This window comes from Macaca nemestrina, chromosome 1, assembly GCF_043159975.1.
Source record: "Macaca nemestrina isolate mMacNem1 chromosome 1, mMacNem.hap1, whole genome shotgun sequence".
NCBI lineage: Eukaryota > Metazoa > Chordata > Mammalia > Primates > Cercopithecidae > Macaca > Macaca nemestrina.
In genome coordinates this window covers 13,279,070-13,292,892 of record NC_092125.1, presented here as the reverse complement: position 1 = coordinate 13,292,892, position 13,823 = coordinate 13,279,070, and the positions used below count along the sequence as shown (strand labels likewise).

General features: G+C 42.6%; 1 long non-coding RNA gene across 1 annotated transcript; it reads left to right on the top strand.

Moving 5' to 3' along the window:
- The first annotated feature begins 8,285 nt into the window (after positions 1-8,285).
- LOC105474611 (uncharacterized) lies at positions 8,286-13,239 on the top strand. The gene is made up of 3 exons (XR_982858.3): positions 8,286-8,426; positions 8,558-8,664; positions 11,702-13,239. It is a non-coding gene; the product is annotated as an uncharacterized lncRNA (long non-coding RNA).
- The last annotated feature ends 584 nt before the right edge of the window (positions 13,240-13,823 follow it).

The following is a 13,823-nucleotide window of genomic DNA, read 5'->3' as shown; positions in this document are numbered from 1 at the left end:
CCGTGCTTTGTGCTAAAATATACCTTTCTTTTTTTTTTTTTCTCCTGCTGTTACCTTTAAAATATTTTAATTAAAAACTACTGTCATATTTTTATTTATTTTATTTTATTTTATTTTATTTTATTTTTGAGAAGGAGTCTCGCTCTGTCACCCAGGCTGGAATGCAGTGGTGCGATCTCGGCTCACTGCAAGCTCCACCTCCCAAGTCCACACCATTCTCCTGCCTCAGCCTCCCGAGTGGACTACAGGCGCCTGCCACCATGCCCGGCTAAATTTTTTGTATTTTTAGTAGAGACGGGGTTTCACTGTGTTAGCCAGGATGGTCTCGATCTCCTGACCTTGCAATCCACCCACCTCGGCCTCCCAAAGTGCTGGGATTACAGGCATGAGCCCCCGTGCCTGGCCTACTGTCATCTTTTTAATACCATGCCTGTTATGGGTTTCTGAATTAATATTTTTATTTAGAAACTTTTGTACATATATATAAACAATGTCACCATTTTTTTTTTTTTTTCATTTGAGACAGGGTCTTGCTCTGAAGCCCAGGCCAGAGCACAGTTGTGTGACCTTAGCTCACTGCAGCCTCAAACACCTGGGCTCAAGTGATCCTCCTGCCTCAGCCTCCCGAGTAGCTGGGACTACAGGCAAACACCACCGTGCCTAGCTAATTATTTTTATTTTTTAGAGGCAGGGTCTTGCTATTTTGCCCAGGCTGGTCTTGAACGCCCAGGCTCAAGCAATCTTCCCGCCTTGGCCTCCCAACTAGCACTTTGCCAAGTTGCTCTTTTCAAATTAGCAATTATGCCAGGTCCTGGGCTAGTATTTCATCAGTGTTATTATGTTTAATCCTCACAACAATTCTTCCAGATAGGTACTTTTATTCCCATTTTACTGAAAAGAGATCTAAGACTTGTTCAATGTCTCACTGCTTTTAAATGGTGGCACTGGTGCTTGAACCCAGGCCTCTTTAACATCCAATTCCATCCTCCTAAACTACTGACTAGACTGCTCTTTGCACGTGTGTTATGTATATGTATATACAGACTACATAGTGGGCAGGCAGTAAATATTTGTTGAATGACTATTCTGTAGTGTATGTATTCACTCAGAACTATCAAGTTTATTACTGTGCTTAGAAATTGATGCTAATCATGTGATCTTCTGGACGCAGCGTATAGCTGAAAAGATTCATATCCTAACATCAGGTGGAGCCTAGAACAATGAGTATTAAAGTGAGTGCTTAGGTAATATGGTAATATCTCTTACAAGCACCCACTTATAATAGGTATTACTTATAATAGGTTATGGCTGAACCCTAAAGCACGTGGCATAGTCTTTACAATTAGTTCCTCAACAAATATTTATAAATGTGTTCTAGCATATTATGTACCATGTAGGTATTAGGTTCTTGATAAACTTTTCTTCAATACATCATTATTGCAGTCCCTTTTTATCACTGTTCAGGCCGTGTTGATGTATTCCCCCAGCTGCACTCAGTGTAATGAATGTGGGTTTGACTGTATTTACTGTTCTCATATCAGCTGAGTTTAACTCACACCCAGCAGAGATGTTAAGGGTCAAAGGTACTGAGAGAAAGTTCTTTATCTATCCAACATGAAAACTGGCTGAATGCTGTGGATAATAAAGTCACTGGGAATGTATACCTGTAGGAGAAAAAGGCCTTCTTTCCTGTGAAATGTCAGTTAGCTGTGTTTCATGCTGTAACACATATTATTAAAAAGCCCCTGAAGCATTTTGAAGAGCTGTGAAGGCTTTGCCTCTCTAAGTGTTACTTGCATTTCTCATAGCACTTCCTGCCTCGTTTAATTCTACTAATGTTAGATCACCTATCATCACTCGATGTACTGAATTAAAGTTTTCCTCTTGAAGATGTTTTGGAAAAAAATACATCTTGGCCTTATTATGAACTTAGAGTCCCTTGTTAATGAACAGGATGCAAATGATTAATTTGGAAGACAGAAATCCTTTCTGGGTGGCTACCGTTTACTTACACATTCTTCTGATGTGCAGAGTAATACTAACTGGCTTGAGAAAGTTGATACCGATTCCAAAACTAGGGTAATTTAAGATTAAAAATACAGTAGGGGCTCTGTAAATGGGGTGAATATAACCAATTGCCTGCAATGAGCTGATTATCTGGGCTCTGAATTTGGCCTAGATTACTGGTAATCAAGGTAAAAAGAAAAACAAGATGGATAATATAGGTCTGACTGCCACCACCATGTTTATTTGATAAAGAAACATTTATAGGCCAGGCACGGTGGCTCATGCCTGTAATTCCAGCATTTGGGAGGCCCAGGCAGGCAGATCACCTGAGATTGGGAGTTCGAGACCAGCCTGACCAACATGGAGACACCCCCGTCTCTACTAACAATACAAAATTAGCTGGGTGCAGTGGCGCATGCCTGTAATTCCAGCTACTCTGGAGGCTGAGGCAGGAGAATTGCTTGAACCTGAGAAGCAGAGGTTGTGGTGAGCAGAGATCATGCCATTGCACCCCAGCCTGGGCAACAAGAGTGAAACTCCATCTCAAAAAAAAAAAAAAAAAAAGAAATATTTATAAATTTACCCAAATTTTACTTGGCATTCAATGCAAGGAGGAAAAAAGCATTTGTCTCCTAAAGAGTTACTGTATTCCTTTAAAAATACCCACAGAAAAACATAGTAACTCATTAAATATTACAGCCTACTCACAGGTTGTCTGCCATTCTTATTAGAGAAGAGAGAGAGAATGGCATATTAAAAATATGTCCGAAGTTACGGGAAGTTGTGAAGTGTAAGACAGATTTCAAGTTGTGATCCTTCACAAGGCTTCATTCTATGCCTGGCTGTTTGGGAGAGTTCAGAGATCAGCTGAATATGAAAGATATAAGAGCAACTGTCCAGCTGAGGTGGTACATACCGCACTACTTTATGGAGAGGACTGAAAAAGTCAATTAAGCTCCTAAAATTCCTTCATCATTGCTAAGCATTCCTTCATCGTTGACAAGCTAAGACATAAAGTTGGGAGATGGACTAAATACACAGGATGGCAGAATAAGACTAGACACATCTTGAAGGGTTAAAGAGATGAGATCATTCTAACATGGCATTTAGTAGAGGTCACTGCCATGTCGGGCTCTGCCATTGAATCAAAAACATCAATGGTTTGAGTAAAGAATAGGTGGGAGGTATTTTGCAGCATTTGTGGGAAAAGGTGTTCAGGGTTTTAGTTGAAAGCAAGCTCAGTATGAGGCCACACTGTGATGGTTGGAGTCCTTCATCCGTCTTTTACCTACCTATCAAAAAATAAAGGAGACAACAGGCTGGATGGTTTGTCCTTGGCATAAATCCTGTCTTTGGTTGGGGCTGCTGTTGTTGTCCAGGTAAATACCTTTGCAAGCCAGCATGCTTCCCATTTAACCCTGGGTTTTACCAATCCCAGCTGTCTCACAGAGGCCTGACTTGTACCTGTCTGTTCCCTGCCCTGCCCTGCCCAAGCAGTCATTTGGTGCCCTGATTTAGAATAAGGGAAGTGATAAACTCTCTCTAGGCCATGCTGCTTGGACTTTGCCAGGGGTATTTCATTCCGCTGAGACTACCACTCTTATAAGTATTGTACAGAAATTAACTCATTCAGAGAGTACCTAGGATAAGGATAAAACTGAGTCATAGGAGGAACAGTTAAAAACCAGCAGGCTGGCCATGGTGGCTCATGCCAGTAATCTCAGCACTTTGGGAAGCTGAAGCATGAGAATCACTTGAGGCCTTGAGTTTGAGACCAGCCTGAGCAACATAGCAAGACCTCATCTCTACCAAAAATAAAAATAAAAAAAAGTAAAGCACAAAGCTTTCTCTAGAAGACAAAAGACAGGGAGACAAGAAAGCTGTCTTCCGAGGCCTGAGGGCTGTCACAAAGCAGACAGATTCACGTTATCTCTGTGGCCATGAGAGGTAAAGGCAGCAGAGGGAGACCTCAGAGCATTTCAGCCCTAGAAGGAACACCTCATAGAAGCGAGTCTGTACGTGTTAGAAGGCAGCTGTGCTGCATTAACTTTCAGATCCCTCCAACCTACCATCCTTGAGGTTCTTACGAATGTTGAAGTAATCTCGATTCTCAGAACTACCATCCCTCCTCCTCACCACCCCCCACACCGCAGAACCCTTTCTTGCTATAAAAAGGCCATTCCTTAGAAAGTTAAACATAGAATTATCATATGATCCAGTAATTCTACTTCTGGGTATGTACTCAAAAGAATTGAAAGTAGAATCTCAAATAGATACTTGTACAGTAATGTCTAAAGCAGCATTATTCACAGTAATCAAAAGGTGGAAGAAACCCCAGTGTCCCTCAATGGATTAATTGACAACAAAATGTGATGTATCCATATCATAGAATATTATCCAACCTGAAAAAGGGAAGAGATTCTGAGACATGCTGCAACATGAATAAACACTGAGGACGTTATGATAAAACATGCCTGTCACAAAAGGATGAATATTGTATGATTATACTATATGAGGTACCTGGAGTAGTCAAATTAATAGAGACAGAAAGTAGAATGGTGGTTGACAGGGGCTGCTGGGAGAGGGGGATGGGGAGTTGTTTAGTGGGTACAAAGTTTGGGAAGATGAAAAGTCTGGAGATGGACAGTGGTGAGGTTGCCACAAGAATGTGAATGTACTTAATGACACTGAACTGTACACTTAAAAATGGTTACATTGTGGCCAGGCTTGGCGGCTTACGCCTATAATCCCAGCACTTTGGGAGGCCAAGGCAGATGAATCACCTGAGGTCAGGAGTTCGAGACCAGCCTGACCAACATGGTAAAACCTCGTCTCTATTAAAAATACAAAAATTAGCGGGGCATGGTGGTATGTGCCTGTAATCCCAGCTGTTTGGGAGGCTAAGACAGGAGAATTGTTTTTACCCAGGAGGCAGAGGTTGCAGTGAGCTGAGATTGCACCATTGCACTCCAGCCTGGGCAGCAGAGTGAGACTCCATCTCACAAAACAACAACAACAAAAGGCTGGGAGCGGTGGCTCACACCTGTAATCCCAACACTTTGGGAGGCCAAGGCGCGTGGATCACCTAAGGTCAGGAGTTCGAGACCAGCCTGGCCAACATCATGAAACCCCATCTCTACTAAAAATACAACCATTAGCTGGGCATGGTGGTGGGCACCTGTAATCCCAGTTACTTGGGAGGCTGAGATGGGAGAATCACTTGATCCCAGGAGGCAGAGGTTGCAGTGAGCCAAGACTGCACGATTGCACTCCAGCCTGAGTGAAAGGGCAAAATTCCAGCTCAGAACAGAAAACAAACAAACAAACAACAACAAAACAAAAAAAAACAGCAAAAAACAAACAAGAAAAGTTACATTGTTAAAAAAAAAAAAAAAATGGGGTGGTTCCCCTCCAGTGGCTCATACCTGTAATCCCAGCACTTTGAAAGGCCGAGGCAGGCAGAATGCTTGAGCCCAGGAGTTCGACACCAGCCTGAGCAACTTGGTGAAACCTGTCTTTACAAAAAAATACAAAAATTAGCCTGGCATGGTAGCCCATACCTGCAGTTCCAGCTACTTGGAAGGCTGAGGTGGGAGGATCACCTGAGCCTGGGGAGGTCGAAGCTACAGTGAGCCGTGATGGCACACCGCTGCACTCCATCCTGGGCAACAGAGTGAGACCTTGTTTCAAAATAAAAGATTGGACCTGGTGGCTCAGGCCTGTGATCCCAGCACTTTGGGAGGCCGAGGTGGGAGAATCACCTGAGGTCAGGAGTTTGAGATCAGCCTGGCCAGCATGATGAAACCCTGCCTCTACTAAAAATACAAAAATTAGCCAGGTGTGGTGGTGTATGCCTGTAATCCCAGCTACTCGGGAGGCTGAGGCAGGAGAATCACTTGAACCCAGGAGATGGAGGTTGCAGTGAGCCGAGATCAGGACACTGCACTCAAGCCTGAGCGACAGAATGAGACTCCATCTCAATCAAGCAATAAATAAAGAAAGAAAGAAAAGGTGAAGTGTAGGAGGGGTTGCTCGGTACTCAGCATCAAGGATGAAAGCTGACTGCAGCCATTGTCCCAGTTGAATTCAGTGGAATGTTCAGTTCAGCCCTGGGGATGAAAAGTTCTTCCAGGCTCCTGTACGGTGCATGCTCTTAAGGACAGAAAGCGTTTTATTTGCATCTAGACCCACTTACCCCCTGCCCCTCTGCTCAGTGCTTGTAGCTCTCTCTACAATGTTATTTCATCTTCTCATCCCTGCTAAATCTTTGCCCTGAAACATGCAGCTCCCTTGATCTGCACAAATGCTGTGCCCCACTCTGGCCCCGAGTCCCCCATTAGAGCATCTGGAGGAGATACCTACCCACTTTCCATGTTTTCTTTCTTCCTTCATACTAAACACACTTTCCTCCTGTATATGCCTGGCTGTGCAAAGTGGAGTTCATTGTTAAAGACAGATATAGAAACAAATAGTTACAATACTGTTAAAGACAGATACAGAAACAAATAGTTACCATATTGTTAGATATAGAAACAAATAGTTACAATAGTATTAAAAACAGATACAGAAACAAATTGTTACCATACTGTTAAAGATAGATACAGAAATACATAGTTACAATATAATGTAACAAGTTTTATAATGGGGAATAGATATACAATGAAGATTGTGGTTTCTATTAAAATGAACTCCAGAGACTCTCAAAGGAGCTATTTTTAGGAAAATTGTATTGTGAATTACATATGCAATTAATAATAATAGCTAACATTTCTTGAGCGCTATTCTAGTTGCCTTGTGTGACTTAATCCATGTAAACCTCAGAGTAAGCCTAAGTGGTACATGCTGTTATCTTCCCTATTTTTGAGTTGAGGAAATTTAGGCTCAGAGAGATTAAGCACACAGCTAGAGTGCTTGAGCCAGAAGCTGAAGCTGGATTGCTTGTCTTATCTCCAGAGCCTCCCTCATAAGCACTATAAGTTCTCTCCAATAATGGCCGGAAAGCAATATGATGAAGTTTCTGTTTTTACCAGAAAGTTTCATCATATCTTAATATTTTGCCATCATTTTTTCAAACTTTTCAAACATAAAACAATATGGCTGTGCTAAGTGTAATGTCGGGTCCTGGATTGGATCCTGAAAAGGAAAAAGGGCATTTGTAAAAAAAAACTGGTGAAATCAGAATAAAAGCTAATGTTTAGCTGTACCAGTGTTAATTTCTGAGTTATGTTCATTTCTGTACCATGGTTATATAAGATGTCAACACTGGGGGGAACTGGATGGAGGGGTATATGGGAACTCTTTGGACTACATTTGCAATTTTTCTATAAATTATCCCAAAATAAGACTTGTATTAAAAATGACAACGTTATGGATATAAAACTTCATTGATATGTTTCTCCCATGGCCTCTTCCTAGAGATCATCCTCATCCAGAATGTGGTGTTTATCATTCAAAGGGCCTAACACAACTATTACTATATTAAATGTTAGTCATGAGCAATGCAGAGGATTTCTCAAGGCGCTTGGGTTTCAGTGAGGGATCAGGATCATGGGTGTTCCGAGAGACCTTGCCCCCCTTTCAGACAGGGGCACTGCCATGAGTCCCTCTCCCAATCAACCCAGTTTCACTCTCACCAACTACCCAGCCCAGACTTGGGCCCACCGTTGACCCCATAAAGGAGGCCACGCCTTCCCTGCAGCTCCTGTCGCTCAAGCTTCCCTAAGCTGTGCACCACCCACTCACCCACATGAAGGCAGCTGGCTCTGAAGTTCTCTGGGCTTGAGGACAAAAAAAGACCTCTGTGAGGCTCTGTTACAGTCTAGGTCAGCAGACAAGAGCCCCAGGGCTCAGCCATCTTCTCTAGGAGAGCAAATATTCATGCCATATAGCGTGTTCTAAGAGTTCCCACAGGAAGCCCAGAAAGTTGTGTATTTACTCAGCATTCAAGGTGTGTACCCAGACCACAAACCTAGCCTAGGGGGCCCAGATCTAGGACAGGGGATGGCCCAGAGCTCTGAAATTTGAGGTATTTCCCAGTGTCTAACAGTCATTAGAAGGGCAACGGCTCTGAGACCTTATTCAACTATTTATTGAAATATTTGTTTTTCCCTATTGTCTATTTATAGAGGTAACTGGGAGAACAGAGGTTCACAGAGGCTGTCAAAGAAGAAGCCTAGAAAGCCCACCAGGGAGGGTGGGGAGGGAAGCCCTGGGACCTGATCAAGGCCGTGCAAGCCCGACCTGCCCCATGACCTGAGGCTGACCCGCAACCTGAGGACAAGCGAAGAGAAGACAGTAGGGCCTGGCCAAGGTCTCTGGGAAAATAAATAGGCTTATCTGTTGTCCTTTGACCTGCACATACTGTTCTTTTGCAGGGTAAAACAGACCCTCCATTTTTGGGATTCCTGAAAGGTGACCAGGTGAGAGCAAAGCCCAACGTCCTGGGGAAAAGCTCTCAGCGCAGTGAATTCTGCATTCAGAGGTAGGAAGACTCCGGATGTGAACTATTTCATGGTTTTTTTTTTTTTTTTTCTAAAATTACGGAAAACAGAGGAATCTCCGCAGAAGCGGAAGTAGGAATGGGGAAGGCGGGGACGAGTTTAGACTAAGCTCTTCTGTGACCTCACTTCTGCTTTTGAAGTCCCACAGCTCTATAAGGTAAGGTTACTTCTGTTAGCGCTTAAGTCAATATTTGAGGTGATAAGTTCACGTTTTCTCTGCTAATTTGCCTAATTTCTTCTGAAATTCCTATGAAGTGTACTGGATTATGAAATTAGTTTCTTCATAGGGACACCTGAATCATGTTTCAAAGAAGGATCATTATCTTAGGGTACAATATCATGATTTTATGATAACATAAAACTAGGTCATGCAGCCCTACTGTCTTGGGGAAAAAAAAACTTTCACAGTTTTAATAACAATTAGGATTATCATTGTTTATGTTTCCAAGTAGAAACAAAGTTTCTCATTCTATGTAGTCATGTGTGCTCCAAAGAGTTGTGGCCTGGAAGCCTGAAGACCTGAATTTTGCTCCAGTTCTGCTGTAACCATCTATTTGATAGTGGGCCTGAATTTCCTCATCTGTGAAGGAGAAGTGACACTCCTTTGTTGCTAAGAGGCTGCAATCATTGATACTCATTAAGCTGGAGAGGAAAGTGGGCATATGCAAATGTAAAATCCACATGATATGTAAACATATACTACATATGCAATGTATTCATCAAGGCATTATGATTAATAGTATTAAATGAGAAATGTTGATATCATAGTATTAGCAGAAGAAATTCTCTCTGGAGATAATTAATATTGAAGCTGGATGAATATTTATGGGACATTTGCCTTCCCAATTTTTCACAATGATTTTCAGGAAAGAAGTTTAGACAACTTTCCCTGGTAACTTTGTCTCAATGTCTAAAGGGTCTAATGGTGAGCAAAACATTCCTTTCATTTCAGCCACTGCTACCTTTGCTCTTAATCCAATGGGGTGGGGCAGAAAGGGCATGGATTAGATAAGAGCCAGTCCTGGCTTGGCCACCTGTGCAAGGCAAATTACCCTTTAATCCCAGGCCCCTTTTCTATTAAATGAGGATAATGATAATGCCTAGAGCTAGTCTCGATGGAAAGTGCTTCATCAGGTGACAAAATGCTTATGATATCACAGATTCTGCAGTGTCATATTTATAAAAGACAAGGTGTGACCATTCTAAGATTTTAATCAATCAATTAACTTGCTACAATTAAATACAGCTACATGAAAGAATCAATCACATAAACATAATTTTTTTTTTTTTTTTTTTTTTTTTTTTTTTTTTTTTTTTTGAGATGGAGCTTTGCTCTTGTCGCCCAGGCTGGAGTGCAATGGTGCGATCTTGGCTCACTGTAACCTCCGCCTCCCTGGTTCAAGTGATTCTCCTGCATCAGCCTCCCTAGGAGCTGGGATTACAGGCATGTGCTACCACACCTGGCTAATTTTGTATTTTTAGTAGAGATGGGATTTCTTCATGTTGGTCAGTCTGGTCTGGAACTCCCGACCTCAGGTGATCCGCCCACCTTGGCCTTCCAAAGTGCTAGAATTGCAGGTGTGAGCCACTGTACCTGGCTAACATAATCTTTTTTAAAAGTTATATTTATATATACATATACATGTAGATATATACATACACACATACACACACACACATAAAATTTTTTTTTTTTTTTTTTTTTTTTTTGAGGCGGAATTTCCCTCTTATTGCCCAGGCTGGAGTGCAATGGCGCCATCTTGGCTCACTGCAACCTCCACCTCCGAGGTTCGAGTGATTCTCCCACCTCAGCCTCCAGAGTAGCTGGGACTACAGGCATGCACCACCACACCCAGCTCATTTTAGTATTTTTAGTGGAGATGGGGTTTCACCATGTTGGTCAGGCTGGTCTCGAACTCCTGACCTCAGCTGATCCGCCCACCTCAGCCTCCCAAAGTACTGGGACTACAGTGTGAGCCACCGTGCCAGCTTATATTTTAACTTTTATTCTAGGTTCAGGGGTTCAGGTGCAGATTTGCTATATAGGTAAATTGCGAGCCATGGAGGTTTGGTGTACAGATTATTTCATCACTCAGGTAATAAACAATGTACTAAATAGGTAGTTTTTTCATCCTCATACATATCCCATCCTCCACACGCAAGTAGGCCCCGTGTTTATTGCTCCCTTCTTTGTGTCCATGTGCACTCAATGTACATAAACATAATCTGGAATGAAAGAAGCCAGACACAGCAAAGTAGATGCAATCTGATTTTATGAAGAGAGCTTCTAGGAGTCTGGTCATGTTCTATTTCTTGATCAATATCTTGTTCATGAGTGTGTTCAGTTTGTGATCATTCATCAGATTGTGAACATAAGATGTGTGCTGTTTTCTATGTACGTATGTTATACTTCAGTGAAAAGTTAACTTTTTTTGTGTTTGAAATGATGGATATACTGATACTGTGATCTGATCATTATATATTATAAATATCAAAACATCACTATATACCTCATGGATATGTACAATTATTATTTATTAATTTTAAAATGTTAACATCTTTTGATTTAGAAACATTAGACATGACAGATTTTTAAAAAAACAGCAACAGGCCAGGCGCGGTGGCTCACATCTATAATCCCAGCACTTTGGTAGGCCAAGATGGGCAGATCACAAGGTCAGGAGATCAAGACCATCCTGGCTAACAAGGTGAAACCCCGTCTCTACTAAAAATACAAAAAAAAAAATTAGCTGGGTGTGGTGGCAGGCGCCTGTAGTCCCAGCTACTTGGCAGGCTGAGGCAGGAGAATGGTGTAAACCCGGGAGGCAGAGCTTGCAGTGAGCCGAGATCACGCCACTGCACTCCAGCCTGGGTGACAGAGCAAGATTCTATCTCAAAAATGAATAAATAAATTAATTTAATTTAATTTAATTTAAAAAACAGCAACAACAAAATCTCCAGATATGCCAATATCTGGAAATAACTCCTCTTAATATTTTGGCATAGATTCTTCCAGAATTTTTTCTATAGGTATAAACATACGTTTTACAAAATGGGATCATACCATGCATCTTTGGGTAACCCAATTTTCTCACTAGATCCTATTTCACTCTTACAAATACTGACACACAAGAGTTTTTCAAACATCTTGGCTAAGTAGACAGTTTATTTATTATTTATTTATTTATTTTTAGGGTTCCTAAAACTGGATGTGGTGGCTCTAGGAGGATGCACCTCTTCCAGTCATCGGGTTTCCCCTGGAAAGACAGAACAAATTCACATTCCCACCTGCAGTGGGTGAGAAGTTCCCTTTCCCCCACATCCTTGCCAAAAATGGATATTATCATTTCTTTTCATCTTTGCCAGTCTGGAAGTTATGTGCAACCCAACACAAGAATTACAGAAGAGGCCAGGAATGGTGGCTCATGCCTGTAATCCCAACACCTTGGGAGACTGAAGTGGGCAGATCACTTGAGGCCAGGAGTTTGAAACCAGTCTGGGCAACATGATGAAACCCTATCTCTACCAAAACACACACACACACCAATTAGCCAGACATGGTGACACACACCTGTGGTCCCAGCTACTTGGGAGGCTGAAGTGGGAGGATCACTGGAGCCCAGGAGGTTGAGGCTGTAGTGAGCTGTGATTGCACCTCTGCACTGCACTCCAGCCTGAGCAACAGAGTGAGACACTGTCTTAAAAAAAAGAAGACAGCTGGGTTTTAAGAACCAATTCAGAGATAGAACAGAATTGGGGCTCCATCCCAACTCTGAATGAATAAATAAAAGACAGTTTCTTCAGCTGTAAAATGGGGTAAATAATAATCTTTCCCAAAGAGAAAAGCTCAATAGCTTAATCCTAGTCCTACCCACCCACAATGGCTCTCCCTTCTTCCCAAACTCCTTTTCAATCTTGTCTCCTCCCAGCAGCCTGAGTATCCCCATATGAATGTAAATCACATGACATGGTTTGTATCTGTGTCCCCATCCAAATCTCATGTCAAATTGTAACCTCAGTGTTGGAGGTAGGGACTGATGGGAGGTGACTGGATCATGGAGGCAGAGTTCTTATGAATGGTTTAGCACAATCTCCCCTTGGTACTGTGTAGGGAGTAAGTTCTCATGAGATTTGGTTGTCTAACAGTGTCCGGCACCTCCCCTCTCTCTCTTCTCCTTCTGCTCTGACCTTGTGAGATTCATTACTCCCCTTTGCCTTCCACCATGATTATAAGTTTCCTGAGGCTTCCCCAGAAACTGATGCTGCCATGCTTCCTGTACAGCCTGCAGAACTGTGAGCCAATTAAACCTCTTTTCTTTATAAATTACCCAGTATCAGGTATTTCATTACAGCAGTGCAAGAACTGCACTGATTAATACATCATACCACACCATCTCTGTCTTAAAACTCTTCTTCAGCCAGCTGTAGCACATAGAACAAAATCTAAACTTATCCTGGCTGACTTGGGTCCACCTGCTCTCCCTTTGCCTGCCCCACTGTAGATATGGTCAGGCCTTGATGTCTTTTGCCCATCTTTAAAAAATTATTATTGTGATTTACTTTTCAAATTTTTTTTTTTTTAATTTTTATCTTTTTAGAGATGAGATCTTGCTCTCTTGCCCAGGCTGGAGTGCAGTGGTGCGATCATAGCTCACTATAGCCTCAAACTCCAGGGCTCAAGCAATCCTCCTGCCTCAGCCTCCCAAGTAGCCCAGTTAATTTTTTTTTTGAGATGGAGTTTTGCCCTTGTTGCCCAGGCTGGAGTGCAATGGCACAATCTTGGCTCACTGTAACCTCCACCTCCCCGGTTCAAGTGATTCTCCTGCCTCAGCCTCCCAAGTAGCTGGGATTACAGGCAGGCGCCACCACACCCAGCTAATTTTGTACTTTTAGTAGAGATGGGGTTTCTCCGTGTCAGTCAGGCTGGTCTTGAACTCCTGACCTCAGGTGGTCTGCCCACCTTGGCCTCCCAAAGTGCTGGGATTACAGGTGTAAGCCACCGCGCCCAGCCACTAATTTTTATTTTTTACTTTTTGTAGAGACAGTCTCATTATGTTGGCCAGTCTGGTCTCGAACTCCTGACCTCAAGCAATTCTCCTGCCTCAGCCTCCCAGAGTGCTGGGATTACGTTGTGAGCCACTGTGCCCTGTCAGCCCACATTTTTGAGGCTGCACTGGCCTCTGGGTTTCTTGAATGGGCAGTCCCTCAGGCCTGTGTCTTGGGATGCTCCTCCTCCCTCACTTTCCTGTCCTTGCCAACTTCAGTTTAAAACCACATCCTCAGGGAGACCTTCCCAGTCCTCCTGCTATTTTCTCT